The sequence below is a fragment of the Coregonus clupeaformis genome, unplaced genomic scaffold, assembly GCF_020615455.1.
Source record: "Coregonus clupeaformis isolate EN_2021a unplaced genomic scaffold, ASM2061545v1 scaf0865, whole genome shotgun sequence".
Lineage (NCBI taxonomy): Eukaryota > Metazoa > Chordata > Actinopteri > Salmoniformes > Salmonidae > Coregonus > Coregonus clupeaformis.
In genome coordinates, this window is record NW_025534319.1 from 110,955 (window position 1) to 117,702 (window position 6,748).

General features: G+C 41.9%; 1 long non-coding RNA gene across 1 annotated transcript; it reads right to left on the minus strand.

Annotated features, from left to right (window-relative positions):
• Nucleotides 1-1,764: 1,764 nt before the first annotated feature.
• LOC121563767 lies at nucleotides 1,765-3,982 on the minus strand. Its single transcript, XR_005999935.2, has 3 exons — nucleotides 3,864-3,982; nucleotides 2,640-2,735; nucleotides 1,765-2,493 (listed from the first exon to the last, which is right to left on the minus strand). It is a non-coding gene; the product is annotated as an uncharacterized LOC121563767 (long non-coding RNA).
• Between the last annotated feature and the right edge of the window lie 2,766 nt (nucleotides 3,983-6,748).

Here is a 6,748-nt window from a genome sequence, read left to right on the forward strand (position 1 = left end):
TCTTTCACTGTAACATCCTCCTCCTCTTTCACTCTGAACGCGTCTTCCTCTTCTTTCACTGTAACATCCTCCTCCTCTTTCACTCTGAACCAGTGGTGTAGTGGTCCCTGGAGAAGTGGGTATACTCTCAGTATTCACCTTTTTTTTTTTTAAGTAGTCCAGAAAAAAGCCCTGTTTTAGAAACAGTGACATGTAAGACTATGATTTAGTTTACCCAAAAATATGTAATTTCTACTTGCACACTATTATAAAATGATCATGACTTGATTAGGAGCAGTTTGTAGTTACTACTGGTCACAAGAGCAGCCTGGATGAATGTAAAATGTATTTATCATGAGGCAAACAGGAAATGGTGTTTCGATTATTTTTTGCACATTTATTTAAATAAAATACTTCAAATCTGAAGGTGACAATGCATCCTTGTTCATATTGCTATATGCTTTGTTTTGAACATGTTCATTTCCGGTAAATCATTCAACAAAATATGTTACAACAATATTTAGTTAACAATTAACAAAAATATATGCATTAACAACACATCAACAGTGATATACTCTCTCAACCCAGCACTGGGTTTCTGACCTTTGCTCATACTACAGTATATTCCAGACAAATTTGCTTTCTGCAGGAGCTTTCACACTGCACTGTCTAGAACGCACCGAAGAGGCAGCACGATGGCTCTTCAACCAGGTCCTTGTATATTTTCTAGGATCAAACTTGGAAGTTGGTGGGCCGTTGATATTAATCATCATCAAGTTTGATATGTTTGAGATCAGAAGGACAGCCCTCTTGTCTGAGCTTATATTGTTCATAAGGCTAAAATTCCTCTCACACTCTGCTGTACCGACAGGGAATGTTTTCATACAGTTCATAAGTGGTTTTAGGTCCTTGGGCTCACTACTGGGCTCTTCCAGTAGGTCCCGCATCCCATTCAGTGCTTGGTCTGTGCACAAGTTAAATCGCTTGCACAGTCGCTAACTTGTTCTTCACCATGGCGGATGCTGGGCTTTGATGGCCACTTACTCTGATCAAGGATGCTGAGGTCCATGATGGTCTCATCTTCAAAAGACAAAGCGTTTCTCCAGATTGTTCACAAGGCTTTGTAAGAACTGGCCTGGATTGATAGACTTCAGCTTTGCATTTGTTTTTCAGGGCTATAGACCGATACTCCCCAGTCTGTTTTGCTTCTAAAGCCTCACTATATTTCTCACCTGGACTCTCTTTGAATGACTGGATCACTCTGATTGAGCGTTTCAGCAGATGCTCTGCTCTGAGGAGCGTTATAGAACGAGACTGAAGCTCCTGTGACAGGAGACTTAGTTCATGGAGAGTGTCGTACATGAGGCCAAGGTCACAAATGAATTCTGGACTTTGAACACGGTCTAACAAACCTCTGTACATCTGCCTCTCTTTGGTGGACCTCATCTCATCACTGCAAGCATTTTTAAAGTGCTGCACAAGAGCTCCCAGGGATGTCCAAACAGCACGAACAGTCCGAAAGCTACTGGCCACCCAGCGTACATCCAAGATTCTGCCAATGCGAAGAAGTTGTGAGCCTACTTCAGCTGCTGCATTAACAAGTTCACGTTCATTTTTGTTTGACACACTATACAGAGAGTATAGCTTCTGGATAAAAGTTTTAAAGTGATTGACAGAGTTTACCTCATCAACTGCATCTGACACAGCAAGTTCAAGTCTATGGTTCATGCAGTGCCATACAAAAGCTTTGGGAATCTCAAAGTCAGTCTGGTTGCTACTCTGACTTCTTTCCTAGCATGACACTGGCTCCATCAGATACAAATGTTACCCAGTTTTCATGAAGCCACTCTTCTGTAAAGCCAGCATTAGTTAAACAGGTGAGTAACGCCTGTAATATGCCATCTGCTCTCTGATTTTCCAGTTCAACAAGTTCCAGGAATATGAACTCAGGGCTTTCTTCTTGAATTGATGCTTTAATAGAAACTGTCATGACAGCTTTGTGACTTAAAGAAGATGCCTCGTCAATTAGGACAGCTAACTTACTGGATGATGCTATAATGCTACTGATGATTTTGCTCTGCATCTCACTAGCAACATGTTGTATTATTTGTGTTGCACTGTAACGTGAATGAAGTATTGAGCCCATTTTTACACCATTCAGTTCCTGCAGCTCAATGAGGCTCTCATGGTCAGAAAAGGGTCGGTTCTTTTTGGCCAGATGGTAGGCTGTTCGAAACACAGCTTCAGTTTCCTTCATGTAGGACTCAGTCATAGTCTCCACTGCATTCTCAATGGCAGCTTCTTTCTGTTGCTCTGCCACCTTCACAGCCTGAGTGTGGGCCTTGGACAACGCATGTTTCCTCACCTTATTTCTCAAGATTGACAAACTTGTTGTTCTACTTCCCTGGCCAGACACTTGAATTTCAAAGTTCATCCATTCTCTTGAGAGCGATACACCTTGTCCTTGCTCCTTGTCGATCCCAATGGAGTTCACACTGCTACAGACCAGACATCCTGCGAAGCATAAACAAACAATGTAACTACTCCTGTATCCACAGCTGTACGTGTGCATGGTCCTTTACACACACACACACACACACAAAGTTATCTGTGCCCACTGTTTCAGAAGTTACCCAAACTAGCAATCTACCTAAACTTACCCAATTTTTTGTTTTTGGATCCCAACCAGGGGTTCTTGGATTTGAAGTCTTCTGTTTGTTTAGCACTCCACAGGTCTGGCCAGTCATTATTGATGTCTACAGACAACAACAAAACTAATTATGCATCTCCTGTCTCTCTCTCTCTCACACACTTACACACACACACACACACACACACACACACTACTGTGATCACAATAGTCATCAGCAAGACATGGGTCCCCCCTCTTTACATTAACAATCTGCATAACCAAGTGGAAATATTTTCAGCAAGTGAAGCTGAAGCATACAGGAGATTAGTGAGTGAAATACTTGGGAGAGTTTATTTAACAAAAAAACAACAAATTTAACACAAAATGTTATATAACAGTAGCATTGTAAAAAACAAACATGGATACAGACAAAATAAATAGAAGGGCAATAAAATAAATAACATCACACAGAAATTCAAAATGAGGCTTAATCTGTCAAAATCACCTTTTTGTTACAGTGTGAGGCTTCACTTTTCAATAAACTGGAGATGCAATTTACTGCCTGTGTGTTCTGACCTGGTGGTGGTAGACTGGATCCTTCTCTATGCTCACACTGACTTGCCTGGCTAGCTCCCGGTTGAGAGCTGCCAGGGCTGCTGGTTTTAGGGGTGGGGTCTGCCTGGGCCTGATCTGGGCCTGATTTGTGCCTCTTTACAAAAAAAGTCTGCAACATCTCCCTTCCTTTTCATGGTTACCTGTCCTATACAAAATAAGACAGCCTGATTAGACCTCAATATTGTTTTAGGCTGAATCTTAAACTATTTGTCCCCATTCTTGTGTTTTAACTTACTTAAAAATCAACTTTACCAGCTTAGCTACTATGCAATTAAACTAGATCATATAGGTTAGTTAGGGCTAAGTAACTTGGCTAATGTTATAATTTAGGGCTTAGTAACTTGGCTAACGTTATAATTTAGACCTTTACAATAATAAACAAGCTTCATAAACATTGAGATAATCAGTTTCATCAGTCTGGTATGAAATTCTTATGAACTGGGTTGATTAAACACTTACTGAAAACCAACAATGCCCCGGTTTCACATTATCCCAATCTACGTAGCTAGCTTCATAACGTTAGCCGACTCGCACTAACTATTGGCGGCAACATCTCTTCTCCTCTAAATGTGCAGTCACTGGCAATTTGCCAGTAGTTTAAAATAATGATTCATTTGGAAACCACCTTAAAACTTACCTCAGAATGATGTCTTCCATCAACTGGGGTGGCACACCGCCGCTTGTGTCCTTTCTTCATCCGTTGTTTGGTCTGCTGCCGTTATCGTAGTCAAGTGGCACCGGCACCTGAGTTTTTTTTTTTTTCACTGGCACCTGAGGTATTAGCGATATTTTCCTCGGCATGACCCGCCCTACTCTGCCTCTGATTGGCTCATCAGTCCTCATGCCTAAAGTTAACCAATCTAATCAGTGAAAGCAGCGAGTACCAGCCAATTAGAGGCAGAGGAGGGTGGGTCATGGCTTCACTATCCCCGAGGAAGAAAATAGGCAATCTGACTCACAGATATTACTGAATGATGCGCATCAGGGGGGATTTAGAAGTGGGTATACGCAATGCTGACTGAAAAATAAGTAGGTATACGCCGTATACCAGCGTATACCCTGGACTACACCTCTGCTCTGAACGCGTCTTCCTCTTCTTTCACTGTAACATCCTCTTCCTCTTTCATTCTGAACGCGTCTTCCTCTTCTTTCACTGTAACATCCTCCTCCTCTTTCACTCTGAACGCGTCTTCCTCTTCTTTCACTGTAACATCCTCCTCCTCTTTCACTCTGAACGCGTCTTCCTCTTCTTTCACTGTAACATCCTCCTCCTCTTTCACTCTGAACGCGTCTTCCTCTTCTTTCACTGTAACATCCTCCTCCTCTTTCACTCTGAACGCGTCTTCCTCTTCTTTCACTGTAACATCCTCCTCCTCTTTCACTCTGAACGCGTCTTCCTCTTCTTTCACTGTAACATCCTCCTCCTCTTTCACTCTGAACGCGTCTTCCTCTTCTTTCACTGTAACGTCTTTCTCTTCTTCTTTCACGGTAACAGCTTCACCCTCTACTTGTTTTTGTATTGTAACATCCTCCTCTTCCTCCTCCTCTTTCACTAGAGCTTCTTTCTCTGCCCAGCAGACCTCCTCTTCTTTAGCAGGAGGAGAGTAGCTTAGTGACCTCATGGTCGGGGATGTTAGCTAGCTAGGCTAGTGCTAACTTAACCAGCCAGCTAGCTGACCAATAACAACAACACCGTAAATATGAAATTAAATGGGATAACTAACTAGACGACAGAAGTGGGTTTAAAACACAGTGGCTAATATACACGAAAGCGTCTAAAGAGCTTTATTGGTTGGGCTATTTTGCCCAGCAAGCTACCGAGGTGTCTGACTAACTGTTGCTGCTGTTGAAAGAAGCGTCCCGTCCACTAGATTATACGTCACACTAGCAGCATAGCCTTAAAGTCCCACATCGCCATCTGCTGACTGGAGTGGGTAACGAAGTTGAGTAAAATGTAGATTTTATTTTCAGACAAAAAGTTAAAGCGTAGGAAGCATGAGTTTTTTTTACCTACCAATGTAACAACACAGTGTGGTTAAAGACTTAGTAAATTAGTTGTAGTCACGATCTGGTTACCTATAAGAACAAACAGTTACGTTTTTGCGTTATTACGTATTTCTATCTTCTAAACTACCCATAGTGCACTATTTCTCAACGTCATATGGGGGATCTACTCTGTGCTACCGAGTTCATATGCTAGCTCAAATTGACTAATCTCAGCCACACCTCATGCTCTTCTCAGACTGTGTGGCCAAAGACTTTTATAACTAACCCAAGATAGACCAGAGCCTGTCGTTTCCAATTGGAGCAAATTAATCATAGTGGGCAGAACAAGCAAGGAGGTGGGCAGAGCCAAGCAGGAGCAAGAGAGCTCCTATTGGCGCGTTCTAGAATCTATTTGCATATTTCCTTTAGGGAACGCCTACTTTGTGAAGATTGCCCCATGTGCAATAACTCAATTCGCCCTTGCACTCCTTCTAAACAACGCAATTTTTTACAACTTTGGCAAAGGGTAAAGTCTACAAAACGTAGTCCACTCTGTTTGTTACAGATTCTAGTGATGGAAACAGAAAACTGTATTGAGATAAAATGTTTCATTAGATAAAAATAAAAAAATAGCAGAATATCGGCCAAAATCCATCTCGCTCCATCTTCTCCCACTGCCGGCCACTGGGCTTCCTCTCAACACCATATTTGGTATTGAGTTGAAACGCCAACCGGATGTTTCACATTTATACATCAGGTGAAATATCTGGCCCATTGCTCTATCTGTGGTGTGGTTGTGTTATTAGGTGGTGGGCAGAAGCTGAAAAGAGTGAAGTTAATCGATCCCAGTCGAGAGAGGACCTGATTTTTTTGTATATGACAGTAAAATATTGTTATGATGACTATAACATTTGTTGGCACCTTCAATTCTTGCACATTTTCGCATAAAAAGTATATTTCAACACTCTGTCTGCTCAGGCAACATTGATGAACTCCTAAACTAAGAACCAATCAGAGGTCCGGTACATAACCCTCGTGATCAAGGCAGCCAATGGCCTGCTTCTATCTACGATTTAACTACAGCCTCTTGTGAAAACTGCTGTCTGATGAAGAGAAACAGATATATCTAGCTCCCGAAGACTGAAATAAGATAAATATAATGTTTCCAGTGCACTTGAAATATTCAGCATGCAATAAGAATTATCTTGATAGTATGAAGAGGTACAGTGGAAAATAAGTATTTGGTCAATAACAAAAGTTTCTCAATACTTTGTTATATACCCTTTGTTGGCAATGACACAGGTCAAACGTTTTCTGTAAGTCTTCACAAGGTTTTCACACACTGTTGCTGGTATTTTGGCCCATTCCTCCATGCAGATCTCCTCTAGAGCAGTGATGTTTTGGGGCTGTCGCTGGGCAACACAGACTTTCAACTCCCTCCAAAGATTTTCTATGGGGTTGAGATCTGGAGACTGGCTAGGCCACTCCATGACCTTGAAATGCTTCTTACGAAGCTACTCCTTCGTTGCCCGGGCG